Source organism: Xenia sp. Carnegie-2017, unplaced genomic scaffold (genome assembly GCF_021976095.1).
Source record: "Xenia sp. Carnegie-2017 unplaced genomic scaffold, XeniaSp_v1 HiC_scaffold_6, whole genome shotgun sequence".
Taxonomy (NCBI): domain Eukaryota; kingdom Metazoa; phylum Cnidaria; class Anthozoa; order Malacalcyonacea; family Xeniidae; genus Xenia; species Xenia sp. Carnegie-2017.
In genome coordinates this window covers 12,698,374-12,716,459 of record NW_025813526.1, presented here as the reverse complement: position 1 = coordinate 12,716,459, position 18,086 = coordinate 12,698,374, and the positions used below count along the sequence as shown (strand labels likewise).

The window sequence follows — 18,086 nt, the reverse complement described above, 5'->3', positions numbered from 1 at the left end:
CCACAGAGTATTAAAAAATCGTGGATACAGCATCCTTCTTAAGGCGAAGCCGTCCTGCTGTCCATCCTACTGATGGCATCGCTTCAAAATTTTGCACGAGGCACGAACTCTCGAAATGTTGCGAGCACAATTGTGAGCTCTTTGTTGGCTTCAAATTTTTGCGTCGGACTTTTTCAATCCAAATATCTCGCATGCGCTTGTTTTCGGGAAACGAAAAAAGAAACCTTTTGCTGCGTTTGATGGTTCTTAGAAGAACCGTTTTTATAATTAAGTGCGGCAAAATAAACCATATTTTCAATGCTAAATTGTCGTGTTGTTAATGCAGGCAAAGTATATTTTGAACGAAGCGCGCAATTGACCCGCGTTTAGCTTATGTCAACTATTACGTCACAATGACATCGGTAGCTGTCGTTAGCTCGTCGGGCATTTTTAATACGTTATCAGGAAAGCATCAACTTTAAACCTCCATATCTTCAAAAATATTTATCCTTTGAGTCACAAACTTAGGTGAACTATTAGTTGGAGCTATAACTTTATGTAAAGTACAAAAATAACAATCCGAGTTTTATGTTGCATGTGTCCCTTAACACACCTTTACAACTCTACATGAGGTGTTCAGTTAGAAAAGGGGACAATATGCGACATGGGACATCATTTCATGTATGTGAAATGCTTAGGTTTAATACCATTCCAGTCAAATTGTCAAAATAAAAAGCTTCATGGATCAGAAGACTCAAAATCACAGGCTATAGTAAACAGCTTCTCATGTAATCAATGTTAGTTTTCTCAAATCTTAAACACTATGTAGTATAACTGTCCAATGATTGAATGATCAATGATCATAAACTAAAAAGCCCCAAACATTTGTTTATGATAAAGTAAATAACAGTATGGCACCTTATGGCTACGGATTTTTTGTTCATTGAAATATATTTGCAGGAATGTAGGATTTCGCTGCCATATAACGGCCACGATTCCCTAAGCACTAAAGAAATCATTGTTAAACGTAAGTCGGCAACAACAATTTTAGAAGCATCAATCTGCTTACAATACGCAATATTGACATAAATCGCATCACACACTCGCATTAATTGACTTTGAGTTATTACATTCATAAATACACTTCACTTGTCCTTTACTTACGATTTTGGATGTAAATTTCTGCTGATAAAACTCAAATCAATGTTGGCTTTCTTCTGAACATCAACGACTGAATGTCTCTCGCGAGATCGTCTTTTGCCAAGCATTTACAATTTATCCATAAATTTTTCACCCTCTTGAAAAATTCACAGTTTGGACAGCAGCATTCATGTCAATATATAAATTTGTAAAAGATTTCCATAAATTCCACCTGATTGTAGTTTAGTTTCTATCATGCTTATAAAAATTAGTATGAAACGATCAAACATTCATTTCAGACAGTGGCTTGACTATGTTAGTTCAGTTGGCTATCACTTGAAATCAGTCAAACCAATCAGAATAACACAAAAATTCAAATGAACCAATTGTAAGAAAGCAATTGGTTAAATATTTCATGTCATGTTATTTAATGAAGCGCCCAACGTGGGTTTTAAAATACAACCTTAACATCAAGACTGACTTGTTCTACCAAACAAACTAGTCATGATTTATCTTTGATTAATGAAATATGTGTCAAGGAATTAAAACTACATGCAGAAAACGTAAAGATTAACATTTAAAAATAAGCACTTTCCAGTGCAGTTTTACATTAAACATCTTTTGACTGGATTTATTTTTGTCAGCTAATTTAATTCTATTTTGTTTATTATTAAAAATAATAAAGTAAATAGGTTAAAAGTAATAAGTCTTATTGATGAAAAGAGTTTGCTTTACTTCATACCGGGAATCAAACCCGGGCCTTGTAGGTGAAAACCACAAATCCTAACCACTAGACCATATGGAAGTGTTCATAATTTAAAAATTTCTGTTAAGTTTATAGTATAAAAGTTATTTCGAATATTTTCAATTTAAGATTGATTTATTAAATAATAAGTCAGTGACTAAAATATTTCAAATATCTGACAAGTATTAAATCTTGTTATAGTTATATTTAAATTGCAAAACTTTGTGTTAAGTTCATTATTAATAGCAAATTGTTTGTTATTTGTAGCTAATATATTAAAATTGAGTCTCATAAATTAACCCGACAGCTTTCTTTCATATTTAAAATTAATAAGTACTAATGTAAAAATAATTTTGCTCAATTTTGGATGGGGATTGAGTTTAATAGTGGAGTATTTGATTTTCATGTAAAAGAGTGTAGTGTAAATGCTAACATCGTCCACTCTTTAATTTCAAATCATTACTGTCAAGAAAAGTTAAGATTTAGAAGAACAAAATAAAGTATATAAAAGTAGCAAAATTTCTTAAGTTGTTTAATTTCATAAGAAAGAGCAAAGAAAGAAACAGTCTAAATTGAAATTTTCATGTCATGTAATTTAATGAAACGCCAAACGGAGTTTTTAAAATACTACCTTAACATTAAGACAGCCTTGTTCTACCTAACAAACTAGTCATGCTTTAATCTTTGATTAATGAAATTTCCGTTAACAAAAATTAAAACTACGTGAAGAAAACGTAAAGAATAACATATAAAAATAAGCATTTCCCAGTGCAGTTTTGCATTAAATATCTTTTGAATGGATTTATTTTTGTCAGGCAATTTAATTGTATTTTGTTTATTATTATAAATATTAAAGTAACAAGTTTAAAACTAATAAGTCTCATTGACGAAAAGAGTTTGCTTCATTTCCATATCGGGAATCGAACCCGGGCCTTGTGGGTGAAAACCACAAATCCTAAGCACTAGAATATATGGAAGTGTTCATACGTTAAAAATTTCTGTTAAGTTTATGGTATAAAATTTATTTCGAATATTTTCAATTTAAGATTGATTAATAAAATAATAAGTCAGTCACTAAAATATTTTAAGTATCTGACAAGTATTAAATCTTATTATAGTTATATTTAAATTGTAAAACTTTTCGTTAATTTCATTATTAATAGCAAATTGTTTGTGATTTGTAGCTAATATATAAAAAAGGAGACTCACAAATTAACCCAACAGATTTCTTTCTTATTTAAAATTAATAAGTACAAATATAATAATCATATTCCTCAATTTTGTATGGGGATTGAGTTTAATAGTGGAGTATTTGCTTTTCAAGTAAAAGAGTGTGATGTAAATGCTAACATCGTCCACTCTTTAATTTCAAATGATTACTGTCAAGAAAAGTTAAGATTTAGAAGAGCTACCTTGGTGGAGAAAGTGATATATTGAATTGACAAATAAAGTATATAAAAGTAGCAAAATTCTTAAGTTGTTTAATTTAATAAGAAATAACAAAGAAAAAAAAAGTCTGAATTGAAATTTCCATGTCATGTTATTTAGTGAAGCTCCTAAAATGGGTCTTAAAATAATACCTTAACATCAAGGCTGCCTTGTTCTACTAAACAAACTAGTCATGCTTTAATCTTTGACTAATGAAATATTTGCCAAGAAATTAAAACTACATGCAGAAAACGTGAGGATTAACATTTAAAAGTAATATATGGAAGTGTTCATAATTTAAAAATTTCTGTTAAGTTTATGGTATAAAATTTATTTCGAATATTTTCAATTTAAGATTGATTAATAAAAAAATAAGTCAGTCACTAAAATATTTTAAGTATCTGACAAGTAATAAATCTTGTTATAGTTATATTTAAATTGTAAAACTTTGCGTTAATTTCATTATTAATAGCAAATTGTTTGTGATTTGTAGCTAATATATAAAAAAGGAGACTCACAAATTAACCCAACAGATTTCTTTCTTATTTAAAATTAATAAGTACAAATATAATAATCATATTCCTCAATTTTGTATGGGGATTGAGTTTAATAGTGGAGTATTTTTTTCAAGTAAAAGAGTGTGATGTAAATGCTAACATCGTCCACTCTTTAATTTCAAATGATTACTGTCAAGAAAAGTTAAGATTTAGAAGAGCTACCTTGGTGGAGAAAGTGATATATTGAATTGACAAATAAAGTATATAAAAGTAGCAAAATTTCTTAAGTTGTTTAATTTAATAAGAAATAACAAAGAAAAAAAAAGTCTGAATTGAAATTTCCATGTCATGTTATTTAGTGAAGCTCCTAAAATGGGTCTTAAAATAATACCTTAACATCAAGGCTGCCTTGTTCTACTAAACAAACTAGTCATGCTTTAATCTTTGACTAATGAAATATTTGCCAAGAAATTAAAACTACATGCAGAAAACGTGAGGATTAACATTTAAAAGTAATATATGGAAGTGTTCATAATTTAAAAATTTCTGTTAAGTTTATGGTATAAAATTTATTTCGAATATTTTCAATTTAAGATTGATTAATAAAATAATAAGTCAGTCACTAAAATATTTTAAGTATCTGACAAGTATTTAATCTTGTTATAGTTATATTTAAATTGTAAAACTTTGCGTTAATTTAATTATTAATAGCAAATTGTTTGTGATTTGTAGCTAATATATAAAAAAGGAGACTCACAAATTAACCCAACAGATTTCTTTCTTATTTAAAATTAATAAGTACAAATATAATAATCATATTCCTCAATTTTGTATGGGGATTGAGTTTAATAGTGGAGTATTTGCTTTTCAAGTAAAAGAGTGTGATGTAAATGCTAACATCGTCCACTCTTTAATTTCAAATGATTACTGTCAAGAAAAGTTAAGATTTAGAAGAGCTACCTTGGTGGAGAAAGTGATATATTGAATTGACAAATAAAGTATATAAAAGTAGCAAAATTTCTTAAGTTGTTTAATTTAATAAGAAATAACAAAGAAAAAAACAGTCTGAATTGAAATTTCCATGTCATGTTATTTAGTGAAGCTCCTAAAATGGGTCTTAAAATAATACCTTAACATCAAGGCTGCCTTGTTATACTAAACAAACTAGTCATGCTTTAATCTTTGACTAATGAAATATTTGCCAAGAAATTAAAACTACATGCAGAAAACGTGAGGATTAACATTTCAAAGTAAGCATTTCCCAATCCAGTTTTACATTAAACATCTTTTGATTGGATCTATTTTTGTTAGCCAATTTAATTCTATTTTGTTTATTATTAAAAATAATAAAGTAAATAGGTTAAAAGTAATAAGTCTTATTGATGAAAAGAGTTTGCTTTACTTCATACCGGGAATCAAACCCGGGCCTTGTAGGTGAAAACCACAAATCCTAACCACTAGACCATATGGAAGTGTTCATAATTTAAAAATTTCTGTTAAGTTTATAGTATAAAAGTTATTTCGAATATTTTCAATTTAAGATTGATTTATTAAATAATAAGTCAGTGACTAAAATATTTCAAATATCTGACAAGTATTAAATCTTGTTATAGTTATATTTAAATTGCAAAAGTTTGTGTTAAGTTCATTATTAATAGCAAATTGTTTGTTATTTGTAGCTAATATATTAAAATTGAGACTCATAAATTAACCCGACAGCTTTCTTTCATATTTAAAATTAATAAGTACTAATGTAAAAATAATTTTGCTCAATTTTGGATGGGGATTGAGTTTAATAGTGGAGTATTTGATTTTCATGTAAAAGAGTCTAGTGTAAATGCTAACATCGTCCACTCTTTAATTTCAAATCATTACTGTCAAGAAAAGTTAAGATTTAGAAGAGCAACCTTGGTGGAGAAAGTTATATATTGAAGTGACAAATAAGGTTTATAAAAGCAGCAAAATTCTTAAGTTGTTTAATTTAATAAGAAATAGCAAAGAAAAAAACAGTCTGAATTGAAATTTTCATGTCATGTTTTTTAGTTAGGCGCCCAACGTGGGTTTTAGAAGACTACATTAACATCAAGACTTACTTGTTCTACCAATCAAATTAGTCATGCTTTAATCTTTAATTAATGAAATATTTGCCAACAAATTAAAACTACATGCAGAAAACGTCAAGATTAACATTTAAAAATTAGCATTTTCCAGTGCAGTTTTTGCATTAATCATCTTTTGAATTGATTTATTTTTGTCAATCAATTTAATTCTATTTTGTTTATTATTAAAAATAATAAAGTAAATAGGTTAAAACTAATAAGTTTTATTGACGAAAAGAGTTTGCTTTATTTCCATACCAGGAATCGAACCAGGGCCTTGTGGGTGAAAACCACAAATCCTAACCACTAGACCGTATGGAAGTGTTCATAATTTAAAAATTTCTGTTAAGTTTATGGTATAAAAGTAGTTTCGAATATTTTCAATTTAAGATTCATTGATTAAATAATAAGTCAGTAACTAAAATATTTTAAATATCTGAGAAATATTAAATTTTGTTGTAGTTATATTTAAATTGCAAAATTTTGTTTTAAGTTCATTATTAATAGCAAATCAATTAATCTCAATTTGAAAACATTCGTAATAGCTTCTATACCATAAACTTAATAGAAATTTTTAAATTATAAACACTTCCATATGGTCTAGTGGTTAGGATTTGTGGTTTTCACCCACAATGCCCCGGTTCGATTCCCGGTATGGAAATAAAACGAACTCTTTTCGTCATAAGACTTATTACTTTTAGCCTATTGACTTTATTATTTTTGATAATAAACAAAATAGAATTAAATTGGCTGACAAAAATTAATTCATTCAAAAGATATTTAATGTGAAAACTGTACTGGGAAATTCTTGTTTTTAAATGTTAATCTTTACGTTTTCTGTATGTAGTTTTAATTTCTTGACAAATATTTCATTAATCAAAGATAAAAGCATGACTAGTTCGTTTGGTAGAACAAGTCAGTCTTAATGTTAAGGTAGTAGTTTCAAACCCACGTTGCGCGTTTCATTAAATAACATGACATGAAAATTTTAATTCAGACTGCATTTTTCTTTTCTTTTTCTTATTAATTTAAACAACTTAAGAAGTTTTGCTACTTTTATATACTTTATTTATCATTTTAATATAAAACATTCTTTACCAAGGTTTTTCTTCTAAATCTTAACTTTTCTTGACAGTAATGATTTGAAATTAAAGAGTGGACGATATTAGCATTTACACTACTCTCTTTTACATGAACAGCAAACACTCCACTATTGAACTCAATCCACATCCAAAAATTGAGAAAAAAGATTTATATTAATACTCATTAATTTTAAATATAAAAGTAATCTGTAGGGTTAATTTATGAGTCTCATTTTAAATATTTTTGCTACTGAATAACAAGCAGTTTACTGATAATAATTAACTTAAATTAAAACTTTGCAATTTAAATATATCTGTAACAATATTTAATACTTGTCAGATACTTGCAATATTTTACTGACTGACTTATTATTTAATCAATCAATCTCAATTTGATAAGATTCGTAATAGCTTCTATACCATAAAGTTAACAGAAATTTTTAAATTATTAACACTTCCATATGGTCTAGTGGTTAAGATTTGTGGTTTTCACGCACAATGCCCGGGTTCGATTCCCGGTATGGAAATAAAACGAACTCTTTTCGTCATAAGACTTATTACTTTTAGCCTATTGACTTTATTATTTTTGATAATAAACAAAATAGAATTAAATTGGCTGACAAAAATTAATTCATTCAAAAGATATTTATGTGAAAACTGTACTGGGAAATTCTTATTTTTAAATGTTAATATTTACGTTTTCTGCATGTAGTTTTAATTTCTTGACAAATATTTCAATTATCAAAGATTAAAGCATGACTAGTTCGTTTGGTAGAACAAGTCAGTCTTAATGTTAAGGTAGTAGTTTCAAACCCACGTTGGGCGTTTCATTAAATGACATGACATGAAAATTTTAATTCAGACTGCATTTTTCTTTGCTATTTCTTATTAATTTAAACAACTTAAGACACTTTGCTACTTTTATATGCTTTATTTGTCGCTTTAATATATAACTTTCTTCACCAAGGTTTTTCTTCTAAATCTTAACTTTTCTTGACAGTAATGATTTGAAATTAAAGAGTGGACGATATTAGCATTTACACTTCTCTCTCTTACATGAACAGCAAACACTCCACTATTAAACACAATCCACATCCAAAAATTGAGAAAAATGATTTATATTAATACTTATTAATTTTAAATATTAAAGAAATCTGTAGGGTTAATTTATGAGTCTCATTTTAAATATATTAGGTACAAATAACAAACAGTTTGCTATTAGTAATTAACTTAAAACAACACTTTGCAATTTAAATATATCTATAACAAGATTTATAATTTTCAGATATTTGAATATTTTAGGAACTGACTTATCATTTAATCAATGAATCTCAATTTGAAAATATTCGTAATAACATCTATACCATAAACTAAACCGAAATTTTTAAGTTATGAACCCTTCCATATGGTCTAGTGGTTAGGATTTGTGGTTCTCACCCACAAGGCCTGGGTTCGATTCCCGGTATGGAAATAAAGCAAACTCTTTTCGTTAATAAGACTTATTAGTTTTAGCCTATTTAATTTATTATTTTTGATAATAAACAAAATAGAATTAAATTGGCTGACAAAAATTAATTCACTCAAAAGACGTTGAATGTGAAAACTGTACTGGGAAATGCTTCTTTTTAAATGTAAATCTTTACGTTTTCTGGATGTAGTTTTAATATCTTGACAAATATTTCAATAGTCAAAGATTAAAGCAAGACTAGTTCGTTTCGTAGACCAAGTAAGTCTTAATGTTAAGGTAGAAGTTTCAAACCCACGTTGGGCGTTTCATTAAATAACATGACATGAAAATATTAATTCAGACTGTTTTTTTCTTTACCATTTCTTACTAAATTAAACAACTTAAGAAATTTGCTACTTTTATATAATTTATTTATCATTTTAATATAAAACATTCTTCACCAAGATTTTTCTTCTAAATCTTAACTTTTATTGACAGTAATGATTTGAAATTAAAGAGTGGACGATGTTAGCATTTACACTACTCTCTTTTACATGAACAGCAAACACTCCACTATTAAACTCAATCCATATCCAAAAATTGAGAGAAATTATTTTCAAGTTAATACTTATTAATTGTAAATATGAAAGAAATTTGTAGGCTTAATTTATGAGTCTCATTTTAAATATTTTTGCTACTGAATAACAAACAGTTTTCTGATAATATTTAACTTAAATAAAAACTTTGCAATTTAAATATATCTTTAACAATATTTAATACTTGTCAGATGTTTGAAATATTTTACTGACTGACTTATTATGTAATCAATCAATCTCAATTTGAAAAGATTCGTAATAGCTTTTTATACCGTCAACTTAACAGAAATTTTTACATTATAAGCACTTCCATATGGTCTAGTGGTTAGGATTTGTGGTTTTCACCCACAAGGCCCGGGTTCGAATCCCCATTTGGAAATGAAATGAACTCTTTTCGTCAATAAGACTTATTTTTTTTAACCTATTTACTTTATTACATTTAATAATAAACAAAATAGAATTAAATTGGCTGACAAAAATTAATTCATTCAAAAGATATTTAATGTGAAAACTGTACTGGGAAATTCTTGTTTTTAAATGTTAATCTTTACGTTTTCGTCATGTAGGTTTACTTTCTTGACAAATATTTCAATAATCAAAGATTAAAGCATGATTAGTTTTTTTGGTAGAACAAGTCAGTCTTAATGTTAAGGTAGTAGTTTGAAACCCACGTTGGGCGTTTCATTAAATAAAATGACATGAAAATTTTAATTCAGACTGCATTTTTCTTTGCTATTTCTTATTATATTAAACAACTTAAGAAATTTTGCTACTTTTATATACTTTATTTATCATTTTAATATAAAACATTCTTTACCAAGGTTTTTCTTCTAAATCTTAACTTTTCTTGACAGTAATGATTTGAAATTAAAGAGTGGACGATATTAGCATTTACACTTCTCTCTTTTACATGAACAGCAAACACTCCACTATTAAACACAATCCACATCCAAAAATTGAGAAAAATGATTTATATTAATACTTATTAATTTTAAATATTGAAGAAATCTGTAGGGTTAATTTATGAGTCTCATTTTAAATATATTAGGTACAAATAACAAACAGTTTGCTATTAGTAATTAACTTAAAACAAAACTTTGCAATTTAAATATATCTATAACAAGATTTATAATTTTCAGATATTTGAATATTTTAGGAACTGACTTATCATTTAATCAATGAATCTAATTTGAAAATATTCGTAATAACATCTATACCATAAACAAAACCGAAATTTTTAAGTTATGAACCCTTCCATATGGTCTAGTGGTTAGGATTTGTGGTTCTCACCCACAAGGCCCGGGTTCGATTCCCGGTATGGAAATAAAGCAAGCTCTTTTCGTTAATAAGACTTATTAGTTTTAGCCTATTTAATTTATTATTTTTGATAATAAACAAAATAGAATTAAATTGGCTGACAAAAATTAATTCACTCAAAAGACGTTTAATGTGAAAACTGTACTGGGAAATGCTTCTTTTTAAATGTAAATCTTTACGTTTTCTGGATGTAGTTTTAATATCTTAACAAATATTTCAATAGTCAAAGATTAAAGCAAGACTAGTTCGTTTCGTAGACCAAGTAAGTCTTAATGTTAAGGTAGAAGTTTCAAACCCACGTTGGGCGTTTCATTAAATAACATGACATGAAAATATTAATTCAGACTGTTTTTTTCTTTACCATTTCTTACTAAATTAAACAACTTAAGAAATTTGCTACTTTTATATAATTTATTTATCATTTTAATATAAAACATTCTTCACCAAGATTTTTCTTCTAAATCTTAACTTTTATTGACAGTAATGATTTGAAATTAAAGAGTGGACGATGTTAGCATTTACACTACTCTCTTTTACATGAACAGCAAACACTCCACTATTAAACTCAATCCACATCCAAAAATTGAGAGAAATTATTTTCAAGTTAATACTTATTAATTGTAAATATGAAATAAATTTGTAGGCTTAATTTATGAGTCTCATTTTAAATATTTTTGCTACTGAATAACAAACAGTTTTCTGATAATATTTAACTTAAATCAAAACTTTGCAATTTAAATATATCTTTAACAATATTTAATACTTGTCAGATGTTTGAAATATTTTACTGACTGACTTATTATGTAATCAATCAATCTCAATTTGAAAAGATTCGTAATAGCTTTTTATACCGTCAACTTAACAGAAATTTTTACATTATAAGCACTTCCATATGGTCTAGTGGTTAGGATTTGTGGTTTTCACCCACAAGGCCCGGGTTCGATTCCCCATTTGGAAATGAAATGAACTCTTTTCGTCAATAAGACTTATTTTTTTAAACCTATTTACTTTATTATATTTAATAATAAACAAAATAGAATTAAATTGGCTGACAAAAATTAATTCATTCAAAAGATATTTAATGTGAAAACTGTACTGGGAAATTCTTGTTTTAAATGTTAATCTTTACGTTTTCGGCATGTAGGTTTACTTTCTTGACAAATATTTCAATAATCAAAGATTAAAGCATGATTAGTTTGTTTGGTAGAACAAGTCAGTCTTAATGTTAAGGTAGTAGTTTGAAACCCACGTTGGGCGTTTCATTAAATAAAATGACATGAAAATTTTAATTCAGACTGCATTTTTCTTTGCTATTTCTTATTATATTAAACAACTTAAGAAATTTTGCTACTTTTATATACTTTATTTATCATTTTAATATAAAACATTCTTTACTAAGGTTTTTCTTCTAAATCTTAACTTTTCTTGACAGTAATGATTTGAAATTAAAGAGTGGACGATATTAGCATTTACACTTCTCTCTTTTACATGAACAGCAAACACTCCACTATTAAACACAATCCACATCCAAAAATTGAGAAAAATGATTTATATTAATACTTATTAATTTTAAATATTGAAGAAATCTGTAGGGTTAATTTATGAGTCTCATTTTAAATATATTAGGTACAAATAACAAACAGTTTGCTATTAGTAATTAACTTAAAACAAAACTTTGCAATTTAAATATATCTATAACAAGATTTATAATTTTCAGATATTTGAATATTTTAGGAACTGACTTATCATTTAATCAATGAATCTCAATTTGAAAATATTCGTAATAACATCTATACCATAAACAAAACCGAAATTTTTAAGTTATGAACCCTTCCATATGGTCTAGTGGTTAGGATTTGTGGTTCTCACCCACAAGGCCCGGGTTCGATTCCCGGTATGGAAATAAAGCAAGCTCTTTTCGTTAATAAGACTTATTAGTTTTAGCCTATTTAATTTATTATTTTTGATAATAAACAAAATAGAATTAAATTGGCTGACAAAAATTAATTCACTCAAAAGACGTTTAATGTGAAAACTGTACTGGGAAATGCTTCTTTTTAAATGTAAATCTTTACGTTTTCTGGATGTAGTTTTAATATCTTAACAAATATTTCAATAGTCAAAGATTAAAGCAAGACTAGTTCGTTTCGTAGACCAAGTAAGTCTTAATGTTAAGGTAGAAGTTTCAAACCCACGTTGGGCGTTTCATTAAATAACATGACATGAAAATATTAATTCAGACTGTTTTTTTCTTTACCATTTCTTACTAAATTAAACAACTTAAGAAATTTGCTACTTTTATATAATTTATTTATCATTTTAATATAAAACATTCTTCACCAAGATTTTTCTTCTAAATCTTAACTTTTATTGACAGTAATGATTTGAAATTAAAGAGTGGACGATGTTAGCATTTACACTACTCTCTTTTACATGAACAGCAAACACTCCACTATTAAACTCAATCCACATCCAAAAATTGAGAGAAATTATTTTCAAGTTAATACTTATTAATTGTAAATATGAAATAAATTTGTAGGCTTAATTTATGAGTCTCATTTTAAATATTTTTGCTACTGAATAACAAACAGTTTTCTGATAATATTTAACTTAAATCAAAACTTTGCAATTTAAATATATCTTTAACAATATTTAATACTTGTCAGATGTTTGAAATATTTTACTGACTGACTTATTATGTAATCAATCAATCTCAATTTGAAAAGATTCGTAATAGCTTTTTATACCGTCAACTTAACAGAAATTTTTACATTATAAGCACTTCCATATGGTCTAGTGGTTAGGATTTGTGGTTTTCACCCACAAGGCCCGGGTTCGATTCCCATTTGGAAATGAAATGAACTCTTTTCGTCAATAAGACTTATTTTTTAAACCTATTTACTTTATTATATTTAATAATAAACAAAATAGAATTAAATTGGCTGACAAAAATTAATTCATTCAAAAGATATTTAATGTGAAAACTGTACTGGGAAATTCTTGTTTTTAAATGTTAATCTTTACGTTTTCGGCATGTAGGTTTACTTTCTTGACAAATATTTCAATAATGAAAGATTAAAGCATGACTAGTTTGTTTGGTAGAACAAGTCAGTCGTAATGTTAAGGTAGTAGTTTGAAACGCACGTTGGGCGTTTCATTAAATAAAATGTTATGAAAATTTTAATTCAGACTGCATTTTTCTTTGCTATTTCTTATTATATTAAACAACTTAAGAAATTTTGCTACTTTTATATACTTTATTTATCATTTTAATATAAAACATTCTTTACTAAGGTTTTCTTCTAAATCTTAACTTTTCTTGACAGTAATGATTTGAAATTAAAGAGTGGACGATATTAGCATTTACACTCTCTCTTTTACATGAACAGCAAACACTCCACTATTAAACACAATCCACATCCAAAATTGAGAAAAATGATTTATATTAATACTTATTAATTTTAAATATTGAAGAAATCTGTAGGGTTAATTTATGAGTCTCATTTTAAATATATTAGGTACAAATAACAAACAGTTTGCTATTAGTAATTAACTTAAAACAAAACTTTGCAATTTAAATATATCTATAACAAGATTTATAATTTTCAGATATTTGAATATTTTAGGAACTGACTTATCATTTAATCAATGAATCTCAATTTGAAAATATTCGTAATAACATCTATACCATAAACAAAACCGAAATTTTTAAGTTATGAACCCTTCCATATGGTCTAGTGGTTAGGATTTGTGGTTCTCACCCACAAGGCCCGGGTTCGATTCCCGGTATGGAAATAAAGCAAGCTCTTTTCGTTAATAAGACTTATTAGTTTTAGCCTATTTAATTTATTATTTTTGATAATAAACAAAATAGAATTAAATTGGCTGACAAAAATTAATTCACTCAAAAGACGTTTAATGTGAAAACTGTACTGGGAAATGCTTCTTTTTAAATGTAAATCTTTACGTTTTCTGGATGTAGTTTTAATATCTTAACAAATATTTCAATAGTCAAAGATTAAAGCAAGACTAGTTCGTTTCGTAGACCAAGTAAGTCTTAATGTTAAGGTAGAAGTTTCAAACCCACGTTGGGCGTTTCATTAAATAACATGACATGAAAATATTAATTCAGACTGTTTTTTTCTTTACCATTTCTTACTAAATTAAACAACTTAAGAAATTTGCTACTTTTATATAATTTATTTATCATTTTAATATAAAACATTCTTCACCAAGATTTTTCTTCTAAATCTTAACTTTTATTGACAGTAATGATTTGAAATTAAAGAGTGGACGATGTTAGCATTTACACTACTCTCTTTTACATGAACAGCAAACACTCCACTATTAAACTCAATCCACATCCAAAAATTGAGAGAAATTATTTTCAAGTTAATACTTATTAATTGTAAATATGAAATAAATTTGTAGGCTTAATTTATGAGTCTCATTTTAAATATTTTTGCTACTGAATAACAAACAGTTTTCTGATAATATTTAACTTAAATCAAAACTTTGCAATTTAAATATATCTTTAACAATATTTAATACTTGTCAGATGTTTGAAATATTTTACTGACTGACTTATTATGTAATCAATCAATCTCAATTTGAAAAGATTCGTAATAGCTTTTTATACCGTCAACTTAACAGAAATTTTTACATTATAAGCACTTCCATATGGTCTAGTGGTTAGGATTTGTGGTTTTCACCCACAAGGCCCGGGTTCGAATCCCCATTTGGAAATGAAATGAACTCTTTTCGTCAATAAGACTTATTTTTTTTAACCTATTTACTTTATTATATTTAATAATAAACAAAATAGAATTAAATTGGCTGACAAAAATTAATTCATTCAAAAGATATTTAATGTGAAAACTGTACTGGGAAATTCTTGTTTTTAAATGTTAATCTTTACGTTTTCGGCATGTAGGTTTACTTTCTTGACAAATATTTCAATAATCAAAGATTAAAGCATGATTAGTTTGTTTGGTAGAACAAGTCAGTCTTAATGTTAAGGTAGTAGTTTGAAACCCACGTTGGGCGTTTCATTAAATAAAATGACATGAAAATTTTAATTCAGACTGCATTTTTCTTTGCTATTTCTTATTATATTAAACAACTTAAGAAATTTTGCTACTTTTATATACTTTATTTATCATTTTAATATAAAACATTCTTTACCAAGGTTTTCTTCTAAATCTTAACTTTTCTTGACAGTAATGATTTGAAATTAAAGAGTGGACGATATTAGCATTTACACTTCTCTCTTTTACATGAACAGCAAACACTCCACTATTAAACACAATCCACATCCAAAATTGAGAAAAATGATTTATATTAATACTTATTAATTTTAAATATTGAAGAAATCTGTAGGGTTAATTTATGAGTCTCATTTTAAATATATTAGGTACAAATAACAAACAGTTTGCTATTAGTAATTAACTTAAAACAAAACTTTGCAATTTAAATATATCTATAACAAGATTTATAATTTTCAGATATTTGAATATTTTAGGAACTGACTTATCATTTAATCAATGAATCTCAATTTGAAAATATTCGTAATAACATCTATACCATAAACAAAACCGAAATTTTTAAGTTATGAACCCTTCCATATGGTCTAGTGGTTAGGATTTGTGGTTCTCACCCACAAGGCCCGGGTTCGATTCCCGGTATGGAAATAAAGCAAGCTCTTTTCGTTAATAAGACTTATTAGTTTTAGCCTATTTAATTTATTATTTTTGATAATAAACAAAATAGAATTAAATTGGCTGACAAAAATTAATTCACTCAAAAGACGTTTAATGTGAAAACTGTACTGGGAAATGCTTCTTTTTAAATGTAAATCTTTACGTTTTCTGGATGTAGTTTTAATATCTTGACAAATATTTCAATAGTCAAAGATTAAAGCAAGACTAGTTCGTTTCGTAGACCAAGTAAGTCTTAATGTTAAGGTAGAAGTTTCAAACCCACGTTGGGCGTTTCATTAAATAACATGACATGAAAATATTAATTCAGACTGTTTTTTTCTTTACCATTTCTTACTAAATTAAACAACTTAAGAAATTTGCTACTTTTATATAATTTATTTATCATTTTAATATAAAACATTCTTCACCAAGATTTTTCTTCTAAATCTTAACTTTTATTGACAGTAATGATTTGAAATTAAAGAGTGGACGATGTTAGCATTTACACTACTCTCTTTTACATGAACAGCAAACACTCCACTATTAAACTCAATCCACATCCAAAAATTGAGAGAAATTATTTTCAAGTTAATACTTATTAATTTTAAATATGAAATAAATTTGTAGGCTTAATTTATGAGTCTCATTTTAAATATTTTTGCTACTGAATAACAAACAGTTTTCTGATAATATTTAACTTAAATCAAAACTTTGCAATTTAAATATATCTTTAACAATATTTAATACTTGTCAGATGTTTAAAATATTTTACTGACTGACTTATTATGTAATCAATCAATCTCAATTTGAAAAGATTCGTAATAGGTTCTATACCGTCAACTTAACAGAAATTTTTACATTATAAGCACTTCCATATGGTCTAGTGGTTAGGATTTGTGGTTTTCACCACATAGCCCGGGGTCGTTTCCCCATTTGGAAATGAAATGAACTCTTTTCGTCAATAAGACTTATTTCTTTTAACCTATTTACTTTATTATATTTAATAATAAACAAAATAGAATTAAATTGGCTGACAAAAATTAATTCATTCAAAAGATATTTAATGTGAAAACTGTACTGGGAAATTCTTGTTTTTAAATGTTAATCTTTACGTTTTCGGCATGTAGGTTTACTTTCTTGACAAATATTTCAATAATGAAAGATTAAAGCATGACTAGTTTGTTTGGTAGAACAAGTCAGTCGTAATGTTAAGGTAGTAGTTTGAAACGCACGTTGGGCGTTTCATTAAATAAAATGTTATGAAAATTTTAATTCAGACTGCATTTTTCTTTGCTATTTCTTATTATATTAAACAACTTAAGAAATTTTGCTACTTTTATATACTTTATTTATCATTTTAATATAAAACATTCTTTACCAAGGTTTTTCTTCTAAATCTAAACTTTTCTTGAGAGTAATGATTTGAAATTAAAGAGTGGACGATATTAGCATTTACACTACTCTCTTTTACATGAACAGCAAACACTCAACTATTGAACTCAATCCACATCCAAAAATTGAGAAAAATGATTTATATTAATATTTATTAATTTTAAATATAAAAGAAATCTGTAGGGTTAATTTATGAGTCTCATTTTAAATATTTTTGCTACTGAATAACAAGCAGTTTCTGATAATAATTAACTTAAAACAAAACTTTCAATTTAAATATATCTGTAACAATATTTAATACTTGTCAGATACTTGCAATATTTTACTGACTGACTTATTATTTAATCAATCAATCTCAATTTCATAAGATTCGTAATAGCTTCTATACCATAAACTTAACAGAAATTTTTAAATTATAAACACTTCCGTATGGTCTAGTGGTTACGATTTGTGGTTTTCACCCACAATGCCCGGGTTCGATTCCCGGTATGGAAATAAAACGAACTCTTTTCGTCATAAGACTTATTACTTTTAGCCTATTTACTTTATTATTTTTGTTAATAAACAAAATAGAATTAAATGGGCTGACAAAAATTAATTCATTCAAAAGATATTTAATGTGAAAACTGTACTGGGAAATTCTTACTTTTAAATGTTAATCTTTA

General features: G+C 26.7%; 14 non-coding genes across 14 annotated transcripts; 11 read left to right on the top strand and 3 right to left on the bottom strand.

Moving 5' to 3' along the window:
* Nucleotides 1-1,852: 1,852 nt before the first annotated feature.
* Trnae-uuc lies at nucleotides 1,853-1,925 on the bottom strand. Its single transcript has one exon. It is a non-coding gene; the product is annotated as a tRNA-Glu (tRNA).
* Nucleotides 1,926-5,189: 3,264 nt separating this feature from the next.
* On the bottom strand, nucleotides 5,190-5,262 carry Trnae-uuc. The gene has a single exon. It is a non-coding gene; the product is annotated as a tRNA-Glu (tRNA).
* Nucleotides 5,263-6,137: 875 nt separating this feature from the next.
* Trnae-uuc lies at nucleotides 6,138-6,209 on the bottom strand. Its single transcript has one exon. It is a non-coding gene; the product is annotated as a tRNA-Glu (tRNA).
* A 268-nt stretch (nucleotides 6,210-6,477) lies between these two features.
* On the top strand, nucleotides 6,478-6,549 carry Trnae-uuc. The gene has a single exon. It is a non-coding gene; the product is annotated as a tRNA-Glu (tRNA).
* An 876-nt stretch (nucleotides 6,550-7,425) lies between these two features.
* Trnae-uuc lies at nucleotides 7,426-7,497 on the top strand. Its single transcript has one exon. It is a non-coding gene; the product is annotated as a tRNA-Glu (tRNA).
* Nucleotides 7,498-8,369: 872 nt separating this feature from the next.
* On the top strand, nucleotides 8,370-8,441 carry Trnae-cuc. The gene has a single exon. It is a non-coding gene; the product is annotated as a tRNA-Glu (tRNA).
* An 879-nt stretch (nucleotides 8,442-9,320) lies between these two features.
* Nucleotides 9,321-9,392, top strand: Trnae-uuc. Its single transcript has one exon. It is a non-coding gene; the product is annotated as a tRNA-Glu (tRNA).
* Nucleotides 9,393-10,265: 873 nt separating this feature from the next.
* Trnae-cuc lies at nucleotides 10,266-10,337 on the top strand. Its single transcript has one exon. It is a non-coding gene; the product is annotated as a tRNA-Glu (tRNA).
* An 879-nt stretch (nucleotides 10,338-11,216) lies between these two features.
* Nucleotides 11,217-11,288, top strand: Trnae-uuc. The gene has a single exon. It is a non-coding gene; the product is annotated as a tRNA-Glu (tRNA).
* Nucleotides 11,289-12,161: 873 nt separating this feature from the next.
* Nucleotides 12,162-12,233, top strand: Trnae-cuc. Its single transcript has one exon. It is a non-coding gene; the product is annotated as a tRNA-Glu (tRNA).
* Nucleotides 12,234-14,053: 1,820 nt separating this feature from the next.
* On the top strand, nucleotides 14,054-14,125 carry Trnae-cuc. Its single transcript has one exon. It is a non-coding gene; the product is annotated as a tRNA-Glu (tRNA).
* Nucleotides 14,126-15,004: 879 nt separating this feature from the next.
* Nucleotides 15,005-15,076, top strand: Trnae-uuc. Its single transcript has one exon. It is a non-coding gene; the product is annotated as a tRNA-Glu (tRNA).
* An 872-nt stretch (nucleotides 15,077-15,948) lies between these two features.
* On the top strand, nucleotides 15,949-16,020 carry Trnae-cuc. The gene has a single exon. It is a non-coding gene; the product is annotated as a tRNA-Glu (tRNA).
* A 1,824-nt stretch (nucleotides 16,021-17,844) lies between these two features.
* Trnae-uuc lies at nucleotides 17,845-17,916 on the top strand. The gene has a single exon. It is a non-coding gene; the product is annotated as a tRNA-Glu (tRNA).
* Nucleotides 17,917-18,086: the final 170 nt, after the last annotated feature.